Source organism: Athene noctua, chromosome 1, assembly GCF_965140245.1.
Source record: "Athene noctua chromosome 1, bAthNoc1.hap1.1, whole genome shotgun sequence".
Taxonomy (NCBI): domain Eukaryota; kingdom Metazoa; phylum Chordata; class Aves; order Strigiformes; family Strigidae; genus Athene; species Athene noctua.
Window position 1 is genome coordinate 220,328,006 of NC_134037.1, and position 24,703 is coordinate 220,352,708.

The window sequence follows — 24,703 nt, forward strand, 5'->3', positions numbered from 1 at the left end:
AAGCTTACCCATGTGGTTACAACCTTCAAACAGCTCTTTCCTTTCAAAATCAAAGACTAATGCAGGACAGAGGAAGAGGTTGTCCTTTGTATGCCTTGCTGCTTCCATGCAGGAATTTTGAGGACCCTGGAGGTGGAAGAAGTAAGAAGGGAAAGATGAGAGATTGACTTTATTCTCCTAATTCCATTCAGTCTGATCTCAAAGCCTCTTTTCTTCCAAAACATTGAGCTCCCAGTCACTGTATTTTCTCAGAGGCCTCCACCAACTCCCAATACATCTGATGTCCTTTTCCTGAGGCAAAATGTCCATCGCTGGGACAATTTTCACATCTTACACTTTGCTCTCTTTAGTGTTGACTATATTCTGACTTCTAACCCTCCCTCCACTCTTCTGCAGAAAAATCCCTCCCACCTGAACTTTCCACATCCTTCCAGACTAACCCACAAATTCCCAGCAACTCAAAGCCCCAGTTTTTCCTGTCCATCCAACTCAACCTCTTACCCATTATCCCTCACCTGAACTCCCTTGCCCCAAGCTTCCCGCTTCTGCCAACCCTTCCTATCCCCACACAGACGTGACCCTCCTGTGCTGTTTCCATCTTCTGCTGTCACAATAACTTCAGAGACAAAGCTTCCACTGGTTATCAAAACCCAGGGCAACATCTGCCTAACCGTTCCTGCTTTCTGGATTTTCTTAGGGTTTCCTCTGCTTTGGCAGGGATCTAAAGACCTCACACTACTCTCCACCAAGAGATCCATTTCAGTGTTTGCTCAGCGGGCAAGGAAAAAAAAGTACATTCCTGAAAAAAAGACAGAAGCCATAGATACATTAGAATGTAACTTTCTTGCCATTGTGAATGATTTGAAATCCTTGTCTACACAACAGATCAAATATAATTGAGGTTAAGTGAGAAATATAGGGGTCCAGAAAGACAAGTGTACCTAGAAACAGCAAAATTATACCACTAAATGAAAGAACTGCTGGGCTGTTGGTTAAGGTGGAAGGAAACTCAAACAGCATTATTAAGTCTTATTAAGGATAATGAAAACTAAATACAGTTGAAGCCTGTGTGTCTGGCCATTGGACTGGAAACCAGAACCTATATATGAGGCTTTGCATACATAGCGTTGGGAAGGTCAAGTGCCCCAAGACAGGACTCAAAGCTATGTTTTTCACCATACTCACTGTTCAGGCACCTTCAGCTACTTTACAACAAATACAAAGATCAAGACATGTCTTACTTCACATTCAAAAAACAGACTCTGTATGTAGGTGCCTACATCTCCTCTTTCCAAAAGCATACTTCTGAAATGTGCTGGTGATGGAAATGTTGCTGTCTTGTTAGTACAAATAAAGCTGTAGAGGACAAAGTGGGACACCAGGATTTAATTTCTTCAAGTTTTTCAAGTGTCAAATCTCCTACTTTTCTAAGTTGAATTGAAAGGGTGTTGACCAGAAAGCACAGAAACAGGCCTTGAAGGAAGGAGCTCTGCCCAAACCTACTTCGTGCAGGCTACAGAATAATGTACATCTGGTGCCTGTCCAGTAACTTTTGAATTTTTTGCTACACAGTAAAACAACTTCAAGAGGGAAAGTAGAGAGTGTGCATAAAACTCCATCTCTCCCCTTCTAAACAATGTCACCCCTGGGGAGGGCATTTTCCTTGGAGAAATGTTGGTTTCAACCCCTTCAGTCAGAGTGAAGTGTTGAATCTGAGTCTAACTTCCTAAGCAAAGGGCTTAACCACAGAGTACTGTATGAAAGGTGGGTGGCAGATCCTCCTCCACTGTCTGTTCTAAAAAATCACCCACAAAACGTTTTCCAAGGAGCCTTCTGGGTGTGAGTTTGGTGTTTTTTGAGAATGTCTGCAGGTTTAAGCCCCCCCAGGAGACTTCAGGAGAAGAATGCCTAGCTTCTTAGGTGGGAGATAGCTATCAGGCTGCTTAAACTGTTCTGGGCATGTGCCAAAGTAGGGCTCTGGACACCCAGAAGAGCTGAAGCTCAGACAGGCAGGTGCCTTCAGCAAGATTCAAATAAAGCACCTAAGCACTTATGGTGTAACCAAGGAGCATTTCATCAAAGAAAGAGAAAAGTGATTTTCCCAATGACATTTGCTCCACTAAAGTACTCAAAATTTCCATTTCAAAATTTACTTTGATGCTTAAAATTGCACCACTGACACCTTGACTGAACTAAATATGTAGACTGTCTTTTCCCTGAGTGCATTTGGGATTTACAAAGTAGATATTCCTTTGCCTAAGGCCCCCAAGGATCCAAATCTTCTAGGCATGCTTAGATCATGTCTAATGCATATCAACAGCACTGGGTTCAGCGGAGGGCAGAGCTGCCATGGTCACTTTAATTCCAAAAAAGTGGTGTAGGAGAAGCAGTGGTAGTATCCACTTTTTGCATACTAGCCTACAGGATTGACAGCCTTCACAGCCATGGATGACCCAGGTTCATTGAATTCTGTCAGATAAGTCCTTCCCGGTGAATCTGTGGTGTAATCTGGCAAGATTTCTATAATAAGGTAAATGTTTTTTTCATTATGTTCCCAATGAAGTATATTTTGAAGGACTTAGGGAAGTTTTTCCTGTCTCATCTGATGTCCTGCATGTACTAGTTCAGTCCACAGTTAGGTTAATTAATCTTTTCTGTTCAATAAGCTTCCCTGCTCTCTAAAAGAATAATTCAATCTAACATGTCATATTCCAAAAGGATGGGGACTGCACCGCAGCCACCTACCCCCATCTGTGACTAGAAAGAATTTAGCCCACTTCCACTGAAAAGGGCAAACAGTGACAGCAGCTGTCTGTTGGGACAAGATGATAACAAAGTGTGAATAACAAGCCTCCCTTTCACGTAGATATTATGCAGATTATTCTTATTTGGTAACACCCAGAGTTGCTGAGAAACTTAAACACATGCTGTTTGGTTGAGTAAACTATGAAAGAATACGGGAACCCAAAGGCATGTTGAAAAAAAATGCCCAACCTCATTGCCAGATTGGATTCAAAATTCTGCAAAGCCGGTGAACGTAGGCTGGAGAAAACAAAAGACAGCAATGCTATCTATGACACAAGAAGAAAAATAGGAAACTCAGCACAGGGTTTAAAGATGTCTGTGGAGGTGGGTGAGTCACTGTTGCTCACACTTTGAAGTGAGTGAGACAAGCCTGTGCGTCATATATTATTTCCTCTTAATCTGCAGAGAACAGGCCATCCCAAGCCATTGATGGAAGCCAAACACTTCAAGCACAAATGAAACGTGACTGGACATGGGTTTCTCTTAGTCAAGCATCCTGGGATCCTAGAACCACAAGTCAGACTCTGTCAGCAGTTGAAATACCTTTGGTTTACAGGTTAACAACCTGGTGATAAAAATGAACTGTGGCTGAAACTAAGCCTACGTGGGCCTAGTGTAATTAGGAGCCAAGTTTCATACCGCTATAGGGCTGATACTACACCCACTGAAGTCAACGATAATCTCTCCATGAATAACAGAGACAGATCCTTTCATCTCTCGATGCCTGTACTTATAAAGTGGGGATAACGGTACTTGCTTTCTTCTGTGTTTGCAGCCTCAAAAACATTTTGTGGCAAGGACTGTCTCTTTCTAGGCACTCCATGTGGCATTTAACACCTCTGCATTCTTCTCTTGTTTGGAATCTGAAGTTAGAAAAAAACATTAGGACTGGTGTGACATTTCCTGCAGATACGATGTTTGTTGTATATAGACTTGTGTAGATCTGAAGATATATTTATGGCTACCACTATAAACTCTAAACATGTGGTACTAGCAGTTTTTGAAACCCCTGTCTAAAAGCTCTGTGCTTTTTATTTCTTCTTCTTTGAATTACTAGAGTAGTGTAAAGCTTGTGAAGGCAGCATAGCTGTTGAATGTCTAAGAATTTTGTAGGAGTCTACAGGTGCAAGGCTGACTCTATGAAGATAAGTGCTAAGTTGAGCAAGTTGGATATATATGTATCTTTTATCCATACAGTGCTGCTTAAATGTGTAGCTCAACATATTACATTTAGAACAGTCTCTAACACGTACAGAAGATATGGCAAAAGAAAGCCTTGCATGATCTAAATTGTATTGATCTGTATTGATAATTGAGATGGACCCTTCATTTCATCTTTAAGTTATATATATGAATGTATGCTTGGTTTGGGTTTTTTCCCTTTATGGGGAGCAACTATACCTTGCATAAACTGTTATTATTCACTGTTTTGGAAGAGATGCTAACAGACTCATTAGTTTACTTCTCTGCAGGGCTTGGGTCATCTTCTTTATTTTTTTTTTTTTTGCTTTTCTCATAAATACATGTTTACTTGAACATGACATGCTGGAAAACCATTTTCTTACAGTCTTGCACCAAAGTCCCACACCATCAAATTCCATGCAAACATATACACTGCATGAAAGGATATTAATCTTTATTTAGGCTTAAGTAGAGAGTCATGCCCTTTCTAAGCTCTAAGCACCTTATTAATGAGTATGATCAAGTAAAATGGTGCTAACACTTGAGATAAATCTTTCTTCAGAGTCCTCAAATGTACTCAGTTAGACATCCAGATCCTGTCAAACTGCTGCCATGTCACAGCATACCTGAAATGTCACAGTTTTAGGAGAAAAGTCAGTTAACAGCCTGACAGTCCTTCGTAGTTTGCAGAGCTCTTCCATCTTGAAAACCTGATGTTTGTCTTAGTGGAACTGTCCTTTTTAAGGCTAGAAAAATCTCTCAAAATCATAGACTCTTTCAAAACTTTTGTAAGCCAAATACTTAGTTGTTGCTCTTGGAAGAAAACAAATCCTTGGGCAACTGAGCATAGAAAATAGGGCTGAACAACCTGTTTAGAAATCCCAACCTGCCTAAACACAGCAAGTTTCAGCTTGATGAAGACTGGTTGTGCTGAGGATGGCCTGAAGCCCACATAATGCAGCTAACTTCCGTGTCAGTTAGTTAGGAGCTTCAATGAGCGGGGGTAGATGCTTTCATTTAAAGAGAAGGCTCCACTCAGCTATTTGAATTGGATTTTGGTTTGCTAAAAAAAAAATATAAACAAGTAAAAGAAAAAAAAAAAAAGTTATTGGAATAACCTGGGTGGCATTTTTTCAGTATTATAGACACTATAATCTCTGAGATACTTGTCAATGCTTAATGGATGCCAATATTCCCCACTGTTTACTCAGAAAGCTCCCAAATGTTGAAAATTTCCTTGACTCTCTCATGGTGGCAGTGGAAAAATGTAGAAGAAAGGAGCAAAGGCGACTGATTCACTACAGTGTTTCATTCCAAAATAACACATGGATGTAATATTGCTGGGATCAATTGAGTCATATGAACATAAAATTGGGTCAAAGATGTAGTGGATTTGGCTCAAAGTATCTATTAATGTTTTGAGGAAGGGGACACTGCCTCCTACTACTTCAAAATAGCATGAAATGTTTTTTATGTAAAACAGTAGTGGCTGCCAGTAATTCACTAGGCTGGTTGAAAACACTTTCACATGACTGCAGGTAACCATATGTTATAAACTAGCTGAGACCTGGGAAAACACTCTAGGCAGTGGTAGGCAGACAGGTAAACTTAGCCTCATGCTTTGCTTTTAGAAGTTACAATACGTACTGCCACAACCAGTTTTTGTTTTGTTTTTTTTCCCAGAGAGCCAGTCTGTAACCACAGACAAATGTTTTTCTCTGTTGAAACTCATCCTTATGGCACGACAGCCTGGCTAATTCTTGGTTATACTGCATACGTAATAAGAATGCTCAAACATGAAAGGGATGAAAGACCAAAGTGGGAGAAATGTTCCCTCAATTTTGTTTTCCAGAAAAGAAAAATTTGGTGTACCCGGGTCTTTCTGCTGGTTCCCAATGCCCAAACAGTGGAAGTGAACAGCAACCACTGATGTCAGTTAGGTTTCTAAATTTATTTAAGAATTCTTTCTCTTAGACTTCTTCTTTGTCTATTTTTTCCTACACATATTTTCTCTCATACTCTAGATTTAGCTCATTCTGTTCAATAGCCCACGATATACAAACACTGTCTTCTAGTTTCTGTTGTCTAGAATCTGTCATCTAGTTTCTGGTTTGTTCACCTTTTGTGACTAACCTTGTAAATCATCCCTTATCTCACTTGTGTAATTGTGCCAATAAAAATTACAATAAAATGACGTTAAGAGGCCTTATGTTCGTGTCCTAGGACTGCGTCAAAATACTCTAGTTAGCAGTTTAAGGTGAACAAACAAAAATTCTTTTTTGTTGGTTGCCCTAAAAGTTCATCCTTGACATCTGAGAGTCAAACTGCTCTTTCTCCATACATTTAAATATCTATAAAATTTCAGCTATGGAGGTCTAGGCCCCAGTTCAGCAAAGCACCACTATTTGCTTAATAATAGATGAGACAAGGCTGATCTAGCTCACTTTTCCATGTATGGACTGTGCAAGGCCAGCCAGAGCTAGGGAAGAAAATTATTTTTATAAACAGCACAGTTGGGCACAACTGAAGGAAAACCTATAAATTTCATATTTATGTGTATTTGTTCTCCCACTTTCCATTCAGCCAGGGATCCTCTGCCCGATGCAGGTGCTTACCACATCCCAGAGATGGGTTGGAGCTGCCATGATGGACTGAGCGGGGTATTGCCAATGGGATCATGCTCACACAGAGCTGTTGTTCAGCTACACAGCTGCACTGAGGGAGCTAATACTCTCTTGTTTAGTTGTGCTCCAACTATCCTTATTCACGGTGAGTAATTCTTTTGAAGTCAGTGTGTCTACGCAAGTGAGTAATGGCCTCAGGATCCGGCCCTTCAACAGTGTATGACATGTTATGTTTCAAATGCTTCAGCACTGTTGTTTTTAATACTGCATTGCAATTTACCTACTGGAATTATCTTCTGAATAGCTTCTTTCCTTGGATTCCATTATGTATATTCTTTTATTTATTACATTTTCACTTTGATCTCCATGCCAATCAAGATAAGCTCAATAAAGATAGAATTTTAATGAACACAAGGAACTATGTGTAGCTGCAACAGCCAGTTTTACTAGTTTTATGGGTGTGTGCATTTATTTTTACTTGTGTAAAATCCAGATTGTAGGGTTGCAGTGTGCGAAGCACTTCATATTAATTTGGTTGTTCTAAAGAATGAGATATCTCTATTATTTCCATGACTATCAAAAATACCTCATTTTATCTATTCGATATTTTTCATTTGATTATACAGAATTAAAGGAGACTGTTAAGAAAAACAAATTCTAAATAGGATAATGACAAAGATTCACATCTTCCAGAGAGGATACCTAGGAGACTTTAAGAATAGGGACTATTCTTAAATGTCTACCACCTGGCTCCAGATAGGTTACAGGTAGATGTTTTCAAGGTCAGGATCAAAGAAACGTAAACCCATTAAAACCTTTTGCCTGGAGTGGAAAGGGTAGGAAACAAGTGGCAGTTGCTGGGTATCTGTATCGTCTAGTATAAGAGAAGTGGGACAGAACTGAGAGGAACGTATGAAAAACACGCAAGGAAAGACTAAGGCTTAGATGGAGAGCTGCAAGATTTTGACATCTTTCTTTGCTGTTACATATATTTCGATAAGTAATACATGGGCTACCCAAATAAGGCAGTCAGTGCAAGCTCTTGGAGAGATATTTATGTACATGTGTGAAATCCAGTCAGGTTCTGATCAGGAGATAGAGGTAGCCTCCCCCAGTCCAAGGTCCAGCCATGGAGTTGTCAAGGGGACAGTTTCTATCACAATAGACAGGAGCCAAGAAAAAGAGCAGGTTCCAATTGTGTTGGGGAAAAAAAAAAAAAAAAAAAAGGAAAGAGCAGAGGTCTGTGATAGAAAATGTCTTGCAAAAGGATCTAAACCACAGCTTGTCCTGCAACAATGGAAGGTGTTTTAACAGATAACAAACCACCGAAGTTGCTTAGGTACATGAACTTAGTCAAAATGTGAAAGTTAGACTTCATTGTCTATAATGTAACAACATTAATAAAAATGATCACTGTTTCATAATCAAAGCAGTTGTTATCAAAGGGATGATGTTTTGACCACACTTCTGTTCCTTTCAATTTTTCTGGCAACACTGAATTACCTTACCATTGAAGCCACTTGTAGGTGTTTGGACTGTGACACAACATGGACAGCACTTGGACAAAAATGTGACACAACTGGACATTGGACACACATTGGACAAAAACTGGACACAATTTCCCAGTGAGTGCACCCATAGTAGCTACTGCTGAGGCCCCCCCAAAACAAGGAGCAACCAGGGCTTGACTTGGTGTAATCCATTATAGGGGAGCCATAATGTTGTGGTGAAATTAATTATAGTAGAGTGATAACATTGTGGACTTATTCCGAAACACATTGATTTTGACAATGAAGTTGATACCAATTACCTGTCCAAGGTGTACATTTCAATTTAAAGCAGATTTCTGTACAGCCGTCCCAGATTGCTTTGTCATTACTGACAGAATTTTACACCTACACAGAGAGTGAGCTGCTGAGGGACATCGGGAAGATGCGGTCTCCCCCCTTTTGGAAGTACTATGCATCACTGTTGGTGGAGTGCTCTGGATGGAGCCCTGGAGCCTGGCTTCAGCCTCTGTTCCTGGGGTGCACCCACATGTGTGCTGCACAAGTCCAAGAACAGACACAAGGCAAATTTGCACCTAAACAGTTACTTCTCCAGAGCACTAAATTGCTAACATAGGTGCACTGGCTGAGCACCAACCTACCCGTTTGAGTGAAAGCTGGCATGAAACAAACTCATTCCCCTTTCAAACCAGTGACAAATACCTGTATTGGAAGATATTTATGCTCTTCTTTACCAGAGATTTACTACAATTTAGCAATTCACAACAAAGAAGAATCAGTATCACGTGTCCACCCAGTCCCCCACGAAACACCAATGGGGTGTGAAGAAGAGCCTCAGACTCACCAACATAATTATTTGCTGTATATTAAAAGTGTTTTAATAAACAAGGTCAGATGCAGCTGTCATCCAAATGAAGAAAACAAATGTAGATTCTCTTTCCTAAATTTACCCTCACCTTCCAGTATTGTCTCAGAAGCACGAGGTATCATAGTTCAAAAAAAAAAATCACTAAATTTTAACCACTTTCAGGAGTTCATCTGACCATCTTCTGGATCACATAACGAAAGTGCTTCTCTAGAAAATGACAGGACTCCAGCAACGTAGGCAAGTTTTAGCAGCTCAAGCAATTAGTGCCACAGAGATAATGATGTTAAGTGTTCATGAGACAAGGGAAGTGTGGAAAACACGTGGCTCTGCCAGAAGGATCAGGAAAAGGAGGATGGAGTACACAAATGGGAAGGAAGGATGAGACACAGAATATTGTTGCCATAGTGGGAAGAGTATATTGTATACATTAGCCAAGGAATAAGATGGTATGCCTGCCTCTCAGTGATGCAGGATGTTTGTTTATGGTTTGTCAGTGCTTCATCACAGAAATTGTTTATGCTCCACTCTGAATGCATGTATCATAGAGGTTTTTGTTCTTGACTTAATCTTTTGCTCAAATCCTGAAATGTCCCCTGTTAAGCTCATACTTTTTTTCAGAGTAGGACTTTTTCTCAACACATCCTCAGTGCAACATTGGACTTACCTGGACAGTCAGGGCTTGTTCTGTGCTCTGCATTTCTGGTGGGACAGCTCTGTCACTACATGTGGGATTTTCAGGTTTTGACAAATATGGACATACCATCAAGAGGCCTGTCTATACTGGCCATAGCCCTGGAAGAAGATCTCTCTTACTCTCAGCTAAGTACTCCAGTGTAGACAGCTTCAAGCACAGAGTACATATCTCTCTGTATTTTGTTCAGAAGAGACCACAGTCTTCTGCCCTGTTTCAAGGAGAGTATTGAAAGTAGTTAAAGAATCTCTGTTAATTTTCAAGCAGAAATTATAAAGTACAAATAATTTCTTTCCCTTTATTCAACTCTGTGGTTTGACTTTAAATAATTAGTACAAATATATTGCTAAAATTTTGGGATGAACAACTGGATAGAAATCTATGCAATAATAAAAGTCTCTTGCTGACTTATGAAGCCAGTTAATACCTTATTTGGTCCTGATGTGTCGTTTGATATAACCTGCACAGCTGAGGCACAACACAGTATGAATACAAGCTGGATTCCAACCTCTACACTTTCAAGAGCCAGTCCTGCTTCACTGACTTCAAAGAAACCTGAGGAATGAAACCAGAATACAGTGACCTACAGACTAGGTAAATACATAGGAAAGCTGTGCAGCAGTGCAGGTTCCATCAAGGAAAGCCAGCAGCTAGAAAAATGTGTTCACCTATTACCATGAGGAAAATTAATGGTATATACCAGGCAAACAATTTCACCTCCCTTGCCTCAAAGGGAAAATAGCCACAGGAGGTGCATCCTTCGCGTACACACACCTTCCCAGTGAGTGGGATGGAATAACAAGCAGCTCTTCTGAGATCCCTGCAGGTGTGTGAAACGGCACATGAACTCTTCCCAAGAAAGAGTCAAGTTTGGATTGATGGAGGAGGAATTTAAGTGGAACATCTTGTAAAATCTTGCTGGGCAGAGGAAGTATCCCATGTAGGCCTGCTGATGCTATGAAGCTGAAAGGCGAGGCAGCACACATACATAATCTATCAGTCGCTGTGACATGTGTGGGGTGGCTTCGCTGGGCTGACTTCATGTCTCAGAGATCTGCTGAGCCACACTGCCAGATGGCCTGCCTCGCTCACCCCTCAGGGCTGCAACATCTTCTCTGCCATGGGCCTCCGGGAACAGGCTTCCCTGTTTGGTCAGACTGGGAATTTGTGGCCCATGGGCTGGGCTGAGTCTGGAGCTCCATTCCAGAGGACCTGGAGCCACCCCAACAGGAGGAAGGCAGACACAGTCATCTTATTACTGCACAGAAAGTGAACGCTAATTGTGTTTCTAGTTATCATCGGAGAAGCCTCTTGTGTGTGTTGATGCACAGCCCACAAAGAATGCACTGAAATCCCAACTAAACCCTAAGTTAAAAAAAAAAAAATTCCCATCCTGTGACTGCAGAACCTCCTCTGTCCATGAAACTGTAGCAAATGATACAACAGAGTCACATCAGGTGCAGCAACATTCTATGCTTCACGTAACATAGAGCAGACAGTTTATCACCTAACTCTCCACATAACAGAGCCTGCTTTATTATTATGATGAGCATAACATTGTACTCTGTCAGTGATTAATTTATGTGTATCTTTTCTGTTAACAAATGGATTTTGTAGTGAGCTCTAATGAAGGGACACAACTACTTTTGCTGAAAGAAATGTGGATTTAAGTCAAAACATTTTAAAAATTACTTTCACATTCATAACTTTTTTTCTAAAGCAAAATTGTCTCTCAGTTTCCTCAGCCACAAAAATAAATTAAGCATTTTTGTTTTCTTTTAAGTACAAGGCTAAATTCAATTTTAAATCTGCACAGAACATTTTCTTTTCAGTCAATTCAAGGTGATTTCTCGAATGACAACAAAATGTTATCAAGATAACAAGAAAGTCAATTATTCTCACAGTCTTGTCTCATTCGCTATACTGAGGGCAGGATGTGAAAGTCACTCCTTGTAGGTAAGTATATTTTTAAAGGGCAGGTGCTCTGAAGCAAAACATTGCAAAGTGATGCTAATGAAGCAAATGTGATGCAAACGAACCTCTCTAGTGCCAGTAAAAATTAGTTTGAGTTATGAAGCTGAAGAAACTAGATAAATAAAAAATATTCAGAATCGTGTATTTTACAACTAAATATCAGTAAGTGCGTTACATGCAAATGTTACAATTGTTGTGAGAGAGACTAAAACTTTACCCTCTGTGATTAACTATCTGTGAGGAAACAGATTAAAGAGGTATTTACCATCTAACAAACAACTATAACATTATAGCAAAACCCTTCGAAACATCTTTCTGATTTAGAAAAAGCCTTCTAAAGCATCAGTGTAAATATTCATGAAAATCATCGAGTGCTAAGAAAACACTGACATCAGAATTACAAAATTATCTGTCTGAGGAAAAAATAGTAGTGTGCCATGCTAAAAATACAGCACCCAAAAAGCTCTCCTCAATGAATCAAAGCAATATAAGGCTAGAAATCACCTTAAGATGTTGCTGTGTTCCCAGATCATCCCTACGGGTGGTTTTCTAGTCCATCCTTAAAAGCCTCCAGAAAAGGGGATTTTCAATTGCCTCAAGTGAATCTATCTTTTTCTGGTAATCTTCTTACTGTAGTAGATTTTTACATTCCCTCCTCAGTCTCCCCCTTTTAGACCAAGCAATTGTCTTTCTATGGCTCTTCTGCTGTATGCCATGTTTTCTAAACCTCCTATCCTGCTTGTTACCTTCACCTGGAATTTGTCTACATCCTTGTTCAAGTGTAGCTCCCAAAAGTGTGCAGAGTCTTCCAGCTGAGGTTTCACCAGTGCCAAACAGAGATAAACAGTTCCCTCCCACCTCTTACAGATTACATTCCTGATCATATCATGCTGAATTTGTCTTGTTCACAAAAGCCTCAGGTTGCTGACTTGGTTTGTGCTTCACAGTAATCTCCAAATCCTTTCCTGTTGTTCTGCTGTATCTCTCATTATTCTCCATTTTTTGTGTGCGTTTGATTTTTCTCTCTGAACTGCAGTTTTCTGCACTGCCCCCTACTTAGTTTCATTCTGTGGATTTCAGGCCATCCCTCTACTTTGCCCATTTGATTTCTGAAGCTCTCCTCCAAAGTGCTTGGAGCATCATCTCCTTGGTGCCATCTGCAAATTAGCTGTGTGTGTATGCACTCTTGCCTGTTGTCTAGATCCTTAATGAAAAGCCAGATTAGGGCTGGGACCAGGACGAAAGCCTGCAAGGACCCCACTTGGAAGGACTTCACAATTTTGCAGTGAATCTCATGCTTAATCTTTAAGAAAGATGTTTCAGGCTGTCCTGCTTCCCAATTATTTCCTATAGAATGTGTCCTTACCTTGCTTATGACATCCTGAGAAACAGCGTCAGAAAAGTCTTACAAAAATATTTATCTGCTGTTCCCACACCCTTCAGCAGGTTAGTTAACCACTCAAAGGAAAAGCGCACATTAAGGAAATACTTTCACATTGATTCATGCAACAATCCTTACATTCTAAAAAAATTCTAAAGTAATTTCTAAAATAAATGTCTGAACTTTCCTATCCGTGATTTAATAAACTTCCCCTGTGTAAAGAAGAAAAAAATAAAGACACTCATACTACAGGTATGTATAAATACTTCTGATCAGACAGCAAATGAATAAAACTTAAGCTTCACTTATAAACTGTTTGCTTTGGCATTTGCCATATGATGTGTCTATACAAAGAGAAGGCTAGTCATGCAACATAATTATTTTCCCACCTCTTCTTGTCACAAAGTTTCCTGAAAGAGCAGTTTTTCTTCACTCTCTGTATGTAACCTCAAAATAGTATCTTATGGTCACAAAACTCTTATGTTGTGTAAATATCTTTTAGGGCATTTGATCTTTTCCCTCTTCTCTCCTCCTCTTCCATTAGCAGTTTTTATTGCAGTTGCTTGAATACAAGGTAATGAAAGCTCATGTTTCTGTTTACACTAGGTCCAAATTGGTACACAGAACAAGAGAGGAAACAAAAAGTCTGGGCGTCATTATAGAGATTGTCATCAAACAACCACTATTTTTTAGTTTGTACTTTAATCAGTGTCTGAAATGACACATCAGGACCTGGCAGTTAATGCATTAAAGGGGCTTTCTCACGGATTCTTTGCAAAATATTATTTCTCCACGCAGTGAAAAGCAATGTATTTTAACCCGGTAAATAATTTAAATTATATAATAACTTATGCTTATGTATGATGCATGATCAGTGAGTGATTTGTGATTCCAGACAAGGAATGAAGCTCTGCTCAGCATTACGTGGGGGTGGGAGGTGAGTCAGACTGTTACTTGCATACCCTTTGGACTATTCCAGAAGAGAAATTAAAAGTTTCCAACAGTGGGAATGGTGCTGTTATATCACACAAGAGACAGAGACGATAAGAAAAGCCAGGTGGAGCGTGCATCCTTCTTGTGGCTGTGAAGAGCTATGTCTTTCTACATTACCATACTAGGGCACATGTCAAGAGAAGAAAATAGCCCGACAACAGTTTCCCTCTGCACAAGGACGCAGGAGGTACTAAAGTCCAATGGCTATTTCATCCACTGGTCCTGTAAGGTGTGTAGGCAGCTTTACTGCCACTCCATGTGCTAGAGAAGGATTTCCCTTCTCTGTTACTTCATCTGATCCATTAAACCAATTCCTGTTTTCCTGTCCAGGGGATGGTCTAGGGGATATATAGAATCTCTGAGATTCAGGCCTAAAATATTTTCTCTCTGGTTTTGTTATTATTCTTATTAAACACACTACAGACAGGCTCATTTGAAAACAAGTAAGTCATCTTGTGTCACTGATCCTTTGATCATATTTGCACCAGAAATATGATCATCTTTTGATATATTTATTGCAATCAACACTATTAATATCAATGTTTCTAGAAGACAGTATTCCTAATTCTAAAAATAGTGTTTTAATCATCCAAGTCAATCAGAGCCAGCCCCTCAGTTCTGGGCTAGTTGCTTACCAAACTAGCTCTCCTCGCTCACTGATTAACTTCCAATTTACCAACAGCTCTTTCTTAGGGGACAGCTGATGATACTATGGCAGCTTTCACAGACAAGACAGAGTAAACTGTAAACTACCCAGACCAACTGAGAGCAACATCAATACAAAGTTTAGTACAGGCTGCATGTATATCTCAGCCAGGTAAATATTTGTGTTGTCGGCCCAAGCAGAGCCCGATACAGCTGCAGTTATACTATTAGCTAATTTACCACTAGTGTGGTGATATTAACACTGGCTACAGTGATACCCTTAGTTGAAGTATAGGTACACCCTAAAAAGGAAGAGATTTTCTAGGCCTGCTTTCTAAAAATTTTCAGTAACAGCCAGCAAAGACTGTTGATCCTTATTTGTTTTTCTAACTCAGTACATTTTGTAATGTTCAGCAAACAAACACCCCAGTAGCAACACCTAAATGCCTTCAAATGTCTACACAAGAACTGGTCTCATTCAAAATGTGTGAACCCACCTAAAACCAGGATGCAGTAAAAATGCACAGGAATTTAAAAAAATGGAAAACTTACCTGTTTGCAAGGAAAAAGAGTCATACTGAACTGCAGTTTCAGTCGTGTCAAACTTGAAGTATCAAACTGACTACTGAGCAGTGACAGTTTGCATACATTATATGTAAACTGATCAATGCAAGAAGTGTGTAGAAGAAAAATTTTATTGAGGGAATACTGGTTATATGCATTAAGAATTGAATATGGCAAGGTTAACATGGATGGATGGATGGATAGATAGATAGATAGATAGATAGATAGATAGATAGACAGACAGATCTGGAATGAGGAACTGTCCACCCTCTACAAAGATAAGTGGTAGGGGAAATGTTCTATTTGTATTCGATTAGTACATAAATATTACAGTTTCCATGGTGTTGGTATTTGTCAAACTACTTTCTAAAGAGAAGTTCAAATACTGAACAGTTAAATGACTAAGAATGTCATTTGAATGTTAGTTACTTCAAAAACTTAGTATGTAACAATATCCACCCAAAGCATTTACAAATTCCAAACCACCACAATTATTTTTGAAATTATAACCCCTCCCATGAAATATGTATAAACACAACCCTCCCTAGTGAGTGCTTGAAAATCTGGCCCTTTGGCCCCAATCTTTGGTTCTTTGGTTAGTTAATTAATAGGCTTTTCCCAGAAAATAAATTTCGTACAAATCCGAACAATGGACAAATTCATGGAAAACGTGAACAGCTCATAGGCAAATCATGAACAGAAGAAACAGTTGGAGCTCTTCAATAGATCATAAGACCTCTTATTTTTCTTAGTACCAAAAAGAGTGAGGTCCTACTATGTCTGAGAGGCAGTGTGGTAATTTACCTGTAGAGGGTTAATGTAACTCTAGAAAGAAAACCATAGTCAAGTATTACAATCATTTAGGCTCCCTCTATTCCTGTCATTCATGTTAAATTTAACCTGTTTTTCCTAATTCCCCATACTACAGAAACTGCAGTTTGTTGAAATATATTGCAGTGCAAGGGGGCTTCACAATTTTTCTCTAATTACTGCGTGAAGTACTAAAGAAATCATTACAAAGGGAGTGAGTAACATGTTTAAGCATCTTTAAAAATCCCATTTCACCACATCTGTATCTTTAGACACCTAAGTACTTATGAAAAGCTAGCTCTTTGCAGATGCATAATTTCAAGTCCACTGATAGCTCATCGCAGTCAGAGGATACCGTTCACACACTTGAAGTTACATATGTTCCTGAGTGCTTTGCAGAATAAGGGTCTACTTTATCTGTCAAATGGAAGTACAAACAGCTGGAAACTCTTTACTAAGCAGCGGAAGGGTGGAAATAAAATGAGAATTTAATAAATCATAAAAATGTTCCGGCGACTGGTTTTGCATGAGAAATTCAAGCAAACTCCAAACATTTTTGGATGGAAGTCTCAAAGACACATCAATGTATTCTGAGTAATAAAAACCCACCCTTGTACTCACATATTTCATTTACCCACTTGCTGGGTTCATCTTGCACTTTTGAATAAGACAAACTCTCATTAAAACTAATGGCAGTTTTGCCTAAACATGCACCTGCAGGATCGGGCTTCAGTTGCTGAAACTCACATTTACTCCCTGAAACTACCAGCAGATCAGCATGTTGATAAGCACTGAATACATTACCGCAGGAGAACATACAAAGCTGCGTTTGAACAGGTGACATTTCCTTTTCAAGGCAGACCTGTTCAAAAGTTTAGCATTAATCATTTCCAAGCAGGCATAACAGAATTATCTACTATATCTGTCAACTTTCTGCTTCTTATAAAGGTAAACTTCTTCAACCTGTAGAAAGCTATGTCAAAACCAATAAAATAGAGCCACTGATTAACTACTTAGAGCAATTTAACAGCAGCATCAGAACTTGCCCCATCAACAGTTGCTACATGCCAGCAATATATATGTGTGTATATATGTATACATATTTATATACTGCTTGAAGTAAGAGACAATACTTGGTTTGGTTACCCCAGGCTCAGTTCTGCAGGGCACTATGGTCACAACTGACTTTTCACAGAGGAGTGAACACACTGAACACCCCAGACTGGACTAGCAATCGATATCCATGTATGCTACAAGAAGTGTACAATGGATGCACCTGTGTCCTATTTTGAAGGGCCTCCATGGGGTTTGTTTCAAGTGCTTGAACCACTACAACCCATTGTCTGCAACAAACAAAAGGGAAAAGCACTTCCATACTATTAACTGTACCTGTAGCGCTCCAGAAGCAGTTGCTAGCACCCACAACACTGCCCATGCAGCTGGGAAAGAGGGTTGTCCCCAATCCCAAAGTTCCTGTTTGCTGTGATGTGCCTGGGAAATCTGCCTGGTGGGCTGTGGGATGCATAGATGCATGTGAACTGCAAGGGAGTCTCTTGGATCCTGCAAAGTGGTTTTCAGCCACAGCTGGGGCTGTGCTTGCAGATTTTACTATTTGTGCAGTCCAGCTGCACTTACACTAAAGAATGACACTTTCATGGGACCATTCTCCAGCATCAAAACTTGCCAACTCACAGTGTTACCATGCCATTAGGATTAAACTCTCTTACTCCCCAAAACAGGGTGGCCACAATCACATGGCCACCTGGGAACAGTCCCTGGCATCTGTCAAGTCCCCATTTGTGCCAGGGAATTGTTTTGGTGTGTGCTTGATGCCCCAGGCTAAAATCATGTCAATGACTGTTCTGATGACTTAAGTCCCAGTGCCCTGGCACCATTTAATTTACTAGCGGAGAGGCGGACTCAGTGCATGTGGTCTTGGGAGCAGCCTCAGGGAGCATCTCAGAGTGAATGTAGAAATATCTCCTGAGGCTGTCGATGGGACAAGTAACTCCTTGATCTGAACAAGATTATCAACATCTGGCATATAATTAACACCACTGTCCAAGCTGGCAATACACTAATACAGTAATACTTAGCACTGTAGTAGCTTGCTCTGTTTTGATTAATGAGTGTGCATTTAACTAAACTGTATACATTAACTATTATTAACAGAACATTAATTGTTAACTACACATTACTTAGACACTATTAGCTAATTGCCTCTCCATTAAGACATTAACCAATATGTCTATAGATTAAATGATTTGAAAAAAACCTCATCTGTATATCAGAAATACATTTATTAAATTACTACTCTTTGAGGGTACTGATTAAAGAATTCTGAATGTTTTTGTTCCTTTCCTACTGGGATATTTTTACTAATCTGGCTGTGGAAATACCACTCTACTTGTATGATCACCAAACAGCTACCACATTCTTATAACCTCAGATCTTATCATCACGTCTACAAACTTTGCAGCACCAGTTATCAAAGTTTACTCATCAAGAAGCTCCCATTCCACAATAAAAAAAAATAATTTCACTGCCAAAGTGAATACCTGAATAAGGCTTCCTGATAACCCCAAATCAGAGAGTTTTTATTTTGGATTGGACTCTTAGGTTTCTCTCTCTCTTTTTCTTCAACAGGAGGTTATGCAAAACTGAGTATGTACCCAGATGTTACTGCTATAGGCACTAACTTGAAAGACCAAGCTAGACCATGGATGGAGAAGGCCTTGTATTTGTCGGTGCAGTGCTGAACATGCTGAACTCTCTGCAGTGATAAGTCACCAGGGCCAGGACTGGGAGAAGCTTGCAACATGGGTCTTAACCAGTAAGTGAACACCTACATTGCTTTCCTGCAACTTCCCAGTACCACCACAGGCATCTCACTTTCACAGATTCTTGCCTTTTTGACTCAGGAAGTTCCACAAACACCTGGAATCATGCCCCAGATATATTTCCCCCATGAAAGTGCTGAGAAGCTTGGCCCCTGATCAAGCCTCAGCCTCAGTGGTATCCACAGCCCAAGGAACTTCAGTCCATTGGTCTTTCCTAAGGCATCCTACACACTGCCTGGATCCATCTGCCTCCATACAATAGAGTGGCTCATACCAGTTTTTGTAAAACATAGCCAAAGGAAGAGCTGCCAACAACCGCTTTGTATAAAACAATTTAGCATCTATGGTGTTTGTGAAGGATGGGTGATATGGTAGTTTCCCATCTGGAGACGTTCAGCTACCCATCTTCCCAGGGAGAGCTCCAGCCACTGATGTGTTAAAGTTACCAGGCTGTATGAAAAACAAACACAGGGACTTTGAGAGAGAGAAAGCAAGAAAAAGTATGACTGCATCCGTCACCAAGGAGAAGAGGCCTAGGTGTTGGTCCTTGTTCCAAGAGTTGTTTGTATATTTTATCTAACGATTACTTCATGTAAACAGTCCTCATATGAGGGATGGGAATCTCTGGGGCCGATCCAAAGCCCATTGAAGCCAATGGAAATCAAAGCCAACTGAAGTCAATAGAAAGTTTTCCACAGATTTCAGTAGGCTTTGGATCACTTCGGGAATACTTCTTGGGTGGTAAAGGCTCCATGCCAATGCACTGAAGGCATGCACCGATTGCATACTAACACACACGTTGTTGTGGCTTATTGCTATATTGGAACCAGCCTTTGAAAACTGTCATAATATCCTGAGGCAAACTAGAGAGCCAATTATTCAAAATGTTGGTCTTGAATGTTTAAAGGCCCAGTCATGGGCTCCTTAGGCTAAGTTCCCACTGCCTTCAATGAGAACTCTCTCTGAGGAGGACAGGCAGAGTCAAGCTCTGAGACTCACATTTGCAGGGTATTTTGATGTCCTTGGCACAGCCACAACTGCAGTTTAATGCAGGTAGCCAGCCTGACTTAAAACTATGTAATGTGGGTAGCGACACACAGTTTAGCTGTATTAACATAGCACTTCATATGGGTTAATTAGCCCTGCCAAGAGGCAGAGTTCATTAGCCTGAGGAGAAAGCTGCATGAAGATAGACTACTTCCGACTCATTTAGAGGTAGCTTTGCGAAGCACTGCCTTGTGCCATGTAGACCTGCTAACTATCCTCCTATTCCAAACATTGCGCCACTTCCGATTCTGCGGCAGCTATGGCAATTGTGCAGTTACTGTGGACCCATATGCCCTCTCCATGGAAAGCTCTGTCATGAAGTCTGGTGTTTCAGCTACCAGAGTGCACAGATGGAGGCTTCCCTCTGACCAGTCCGATCAGTCCCAGGTTAAAGTTTGGCATGTAAAATTTTAGCAAACAGATTTTACTTGCTTTCTTTTTCCAGAAAAAAACCCCAGTCAGTTCTCTTAGTGATTTTCAGCAGTGCAAAGCTTAGACTCCTAGAGACAATTTCTAGCACAAACTAACTGCCTCATCACCAGGCCTTGACCATGTCTCTCATTCCTGCCTGCAGTGACTGTTTCTCTAAGGTTTGATCACTAGCCTCTTCATACCCAGGGATTCCAGTTCAGGTTCCTTTTCTAAAGACACACCTTCCATTAAAACTCTTTTCCTGGCAGCTCTGCAAGTTTAATTTGCCCAGTGCAATTTTAAGTTTTGTTTATTAATTTGCACAGGGTTATAGTTAACATACAAGCCACTTCAGTATCCTGACTGTAATAACACCTAAAAATTTACTCCAGAAATAAATTCAGATACAGTACATGATTCTGCAATCCACTTTATGCACTATTTATACATCGATGTCTTGATAATTATTATTCTGGATCTGCCCATGTTTTTGGCTTAGGATCTCCTTGTGGTAAGTGTCATGGTCTCAGTCCCAGAAGATGTGTAATCTGCATGAGATCTAAATGAGAACTGAAGTTGCTCAACTAAGACCCACACGGGATTTTACCCATAAATGAAGATAAGATCTTTTCCCCATAGAGCTAAAGAGATAAATTGAATACAAGCAGACAGATAGACCAGACACCTGCCGTGTTTCTCAAGTGAGTTGCCACATTATGGGCATTCATATTACCAGAGGTGGAAGAAAAGGGAGAAACAATGCTTGATTTGGTGTGATCCACCTTGGTTCTAGGAGCATCTCAACGGCAATCAATTTCATACTAATTGCCTGTCCTAGGCACATGACAACACACATCAGTACCCAGTAGGCAATCCAAAGTGTATTTCTGTACAGCTGCCACAGACTATTTTGAGGTTGCTGGCAGAATCATCTGCTTGTTCAGAGTGCAAACTGCTGGAGAACATAGGGAAGATGTGCTTTTCCCCTTTTGGAGGTACCTTGTACCCACACTGTCTGTGGGATGCTTTCACGTGTGTGTTGCATGATTCAAATTATAGACACAAGGCAAATTTTTACCTCAACAATAACTTCTCCAGAGTACTAAAGTAGCTAAAGTAGATAGACCCACAGGGTGCACCAAGCACCTACTTATGCAGACCATCAGAAGTTACCAAGGAGGCACCAAGCCCCTTGCAGGTTCTGGCTGTAAATTTGATTTCATGTCATGGTAATGAAAGACTCATCCAGTGCTACAGTGAGATCCCAATGTAAAGTCAGTTCTTGACTACTCCTGCTGAAAGTTATGTTTCAAAATCACTTCAGCTAGTTGCACTTACAAAAATAACTTCTCAAAACAACAAAATTATGTCCAAACTTAGAGAGGGGATGAAGAATGGAGCTGTCCCCATCACTTAGATGTAGCTCTGTACTCAATAGAGTATTGTGCGTTAGTTTTCATGAAAAATCTGGATATTTGGAACTGTGAAAGTAAATGAGGGTTTCAACCAGAATTTAGAGTGCTTGGAATTTTTATCATTTAAAACTTTACAACAGTCCTCAATGGGCGAGAATATTGTCTGCTTGTTGTACATTTATATGCCCAATAGGCTGAATATCTTCAAAGAAATTTACTCTGTTGCTTGCTAAAAAGCCTTTTTAATATTATACACCTTCAGAAATGTTATGGTACCTGGTGCCAAGAGTCTGTATTTTTAAAATTCCCTGCTTCGTCCTGAGTTCTGAACCCATTAAACTCAGTAAGAGTTTTGACATTAACTTAAAAGAGTGAAAGATCAAACAATTATCTGACAGACTGTAACAGACTCAGGAATAATTAGGGAGTTTTGAAGCCTATCCATATAGGGGATTTTTCTTTGCTTTTGAATAAGAAATGTATTCACAAGTGTATTTTGAAAATATTAGTTTAAATTTAGAAGTAGGAAGATTTAGCATTAAGACAGATGTTTGACTCAGGGTTTTGTTCTTGTTTCATATATTTTGAACACTTCTGACATTTCTTCTTATCTAAATAACACTAAGGGAAGCCAGGATGACAGTTAGGTTGGAACTAATGTAACGTTTTATGCTTTTGTTAGTCAGGGATGGCATCTCACATAGAAGTACACTTTTATTATTCTTTTCAAATCCTTTATTCCTGCCCCCAAAATTCATGCTAATTCACAGAAGACATCATTAGAACATCATTTCACTGAACTGTGTGGGTTGCAGTAAGACTTTTGGTGTCTCTGCTGTTAAAGTTTGAGAGCTCTTCAATGATCCAGCAATTGCAAATTGTTTTCAAAATTGAACATATCAAACAAAAAATATGTGGATGAATACACAGGTCTCAAGTCATTGATTTCTGATGAGACATATTGTCAAAACATGATGTTTATTAATAATGCAAGCTGCAATTATATACGATAAAGCAACCTGTTTTGTTATTCTCAGGTCATTAGAAAATTTCTGGAAAGAGCAGCCATCACCTGGCTCAAACCATTACTCTAGAAAAGGCCAATCTGTTATTAGACTCAACTACTGATACGTCTCTCACACTCTCACCAGTCTCCTAGAGCTGAGTAGTTGCTGGTCCCAGTTGTGGATATGTCCATGTCACTGGCTTCTGAGCAACCAGCTGCCTATACATGGTTTTTCCCGGGCCACACAGATGTGGGAGACTGGGTGTCTCTGTCCCTCAGGAACAATATGACCAGGAAGTATGGAAACACACATGTTAGTGAGAGAACTTTGTGTCTGTGCAGGTATGCACAGATGCACACTTTAATCTTAAATGAGAGGATGCTGGCATCTCTTTAAAAAAATAAAGAAACTCTTGAGCACTCCTTGAGCATCTCCTGTATTCCTTATGTGGGATAAAAATTTTAAAAATATCAGTAGCTCTCCCAACAACACAGAATGCCTGAACTTTTCTAAAATATGTTGTTATTCTTGTCAAATCTACATATAAGTCCTATCTTTTTTAAAGTTTAATTCGTTTAGTACCTAGATGAAAACACAAGTCCTTTTCCCTCCACTACGTGTAGCCACAAAACTTAGAATAAATGATAAGATAGAGGGAAAATGTTGGATTGTGTTTCATAGTTTGTAAAAGACAAACTGACATGTCTTATTATTGTAACAAGACAACCAAATTTATATTTTGTCGATATTTTCAGGAGCCCACCACCATAGTACTACACTGCTGTATAAGAGTACATCCAGGGCTTAAAAGTGAAGTAAAATCATGGGAAAGGTCAAGGTGTCACATCTCATGTACTTATTTCTGGAAAAGGTTCAGACACATCTGCATCAAGCATAATAGTTATAAAAGACTACACATGTCAGTTTTCCAAGGTTTGAAGTCATAGGAAAATTAGGCATTCAACAGGGCCCCAAAATTTGTGCCTTGTGGATGTACTGTTTAGCAGAGTCATATAAATGGACCATCCCAGAGAATGGCGGTCAACGGAGCTAAATCCAGCTGGTGGCCGGTCACAAGTGGTGTTCCTCAGGGCTCGGTGTTGGGACCATTTCTGTTCAACATCTTTACTGATGATCTCTATAAGGACACAAAGTGCATTATCACTAAATTCACAGACGACACCAAGTTAAGGAGGACTGTCAATCTGCATCAAGATAGGGAGGCTCTACAGAGAGATCTGGATATCTATCGGTGAGCCAACGTTAACGGGATGAGCTTCAACAAGGCCAAGTGCCAGGTCCTGCACTTGGGCCACAACAACCCCCTGCATGGCTACAGGCTTGGGGAGGTGTGGCTGGAGAGCTGTCTGGAAGAGAAGGATCTGGGGGTTCTAATTGACAAGCAGCTGAACAGGAGCCAGCAGTGTGCCCAGGTGGCCAAGAAAGCCAACAGCATCCTGGCTTGTGTCAGAAATAGTGTGACCAGCAGAAGTAGGGAGGTGATAGTCCCCCTGTACTCTGCACTGGTGAGGCCACACCTGGAGTATTGTTTCCAGTTCTGGGCACCTCAATACAAGAGAGATATCGAGGTGCTGGAGCGAGTGCAGAGGAGGGCAATGAAGCTGGTGAAGGGCCTGGAGATCAAATCCTATGAGGAGCGATTGAAGGAGCTGGGACTGTTCAGTCTGAGGAGGAGAAGGCTGAGGGGAGACCTCATCACCCTCTACAGCTCCCTGAAAGGACATTGTGGAGAGGTTGGTGCTGGTCTCTTCTCACAGGTAATTAGTGACGGAACAAGAGGGAATGGCTTTAAACTGCAACAAGGGAGGTTCAGATTGGACATTAGGAAAAAAATTTTCACAGAAAGAGTGGTCAGAGAGTGGAATAGGCTGCCCAGGGAGGTGGTGGAGTCACCATCCCTGGATGTGTTTAAGGGTC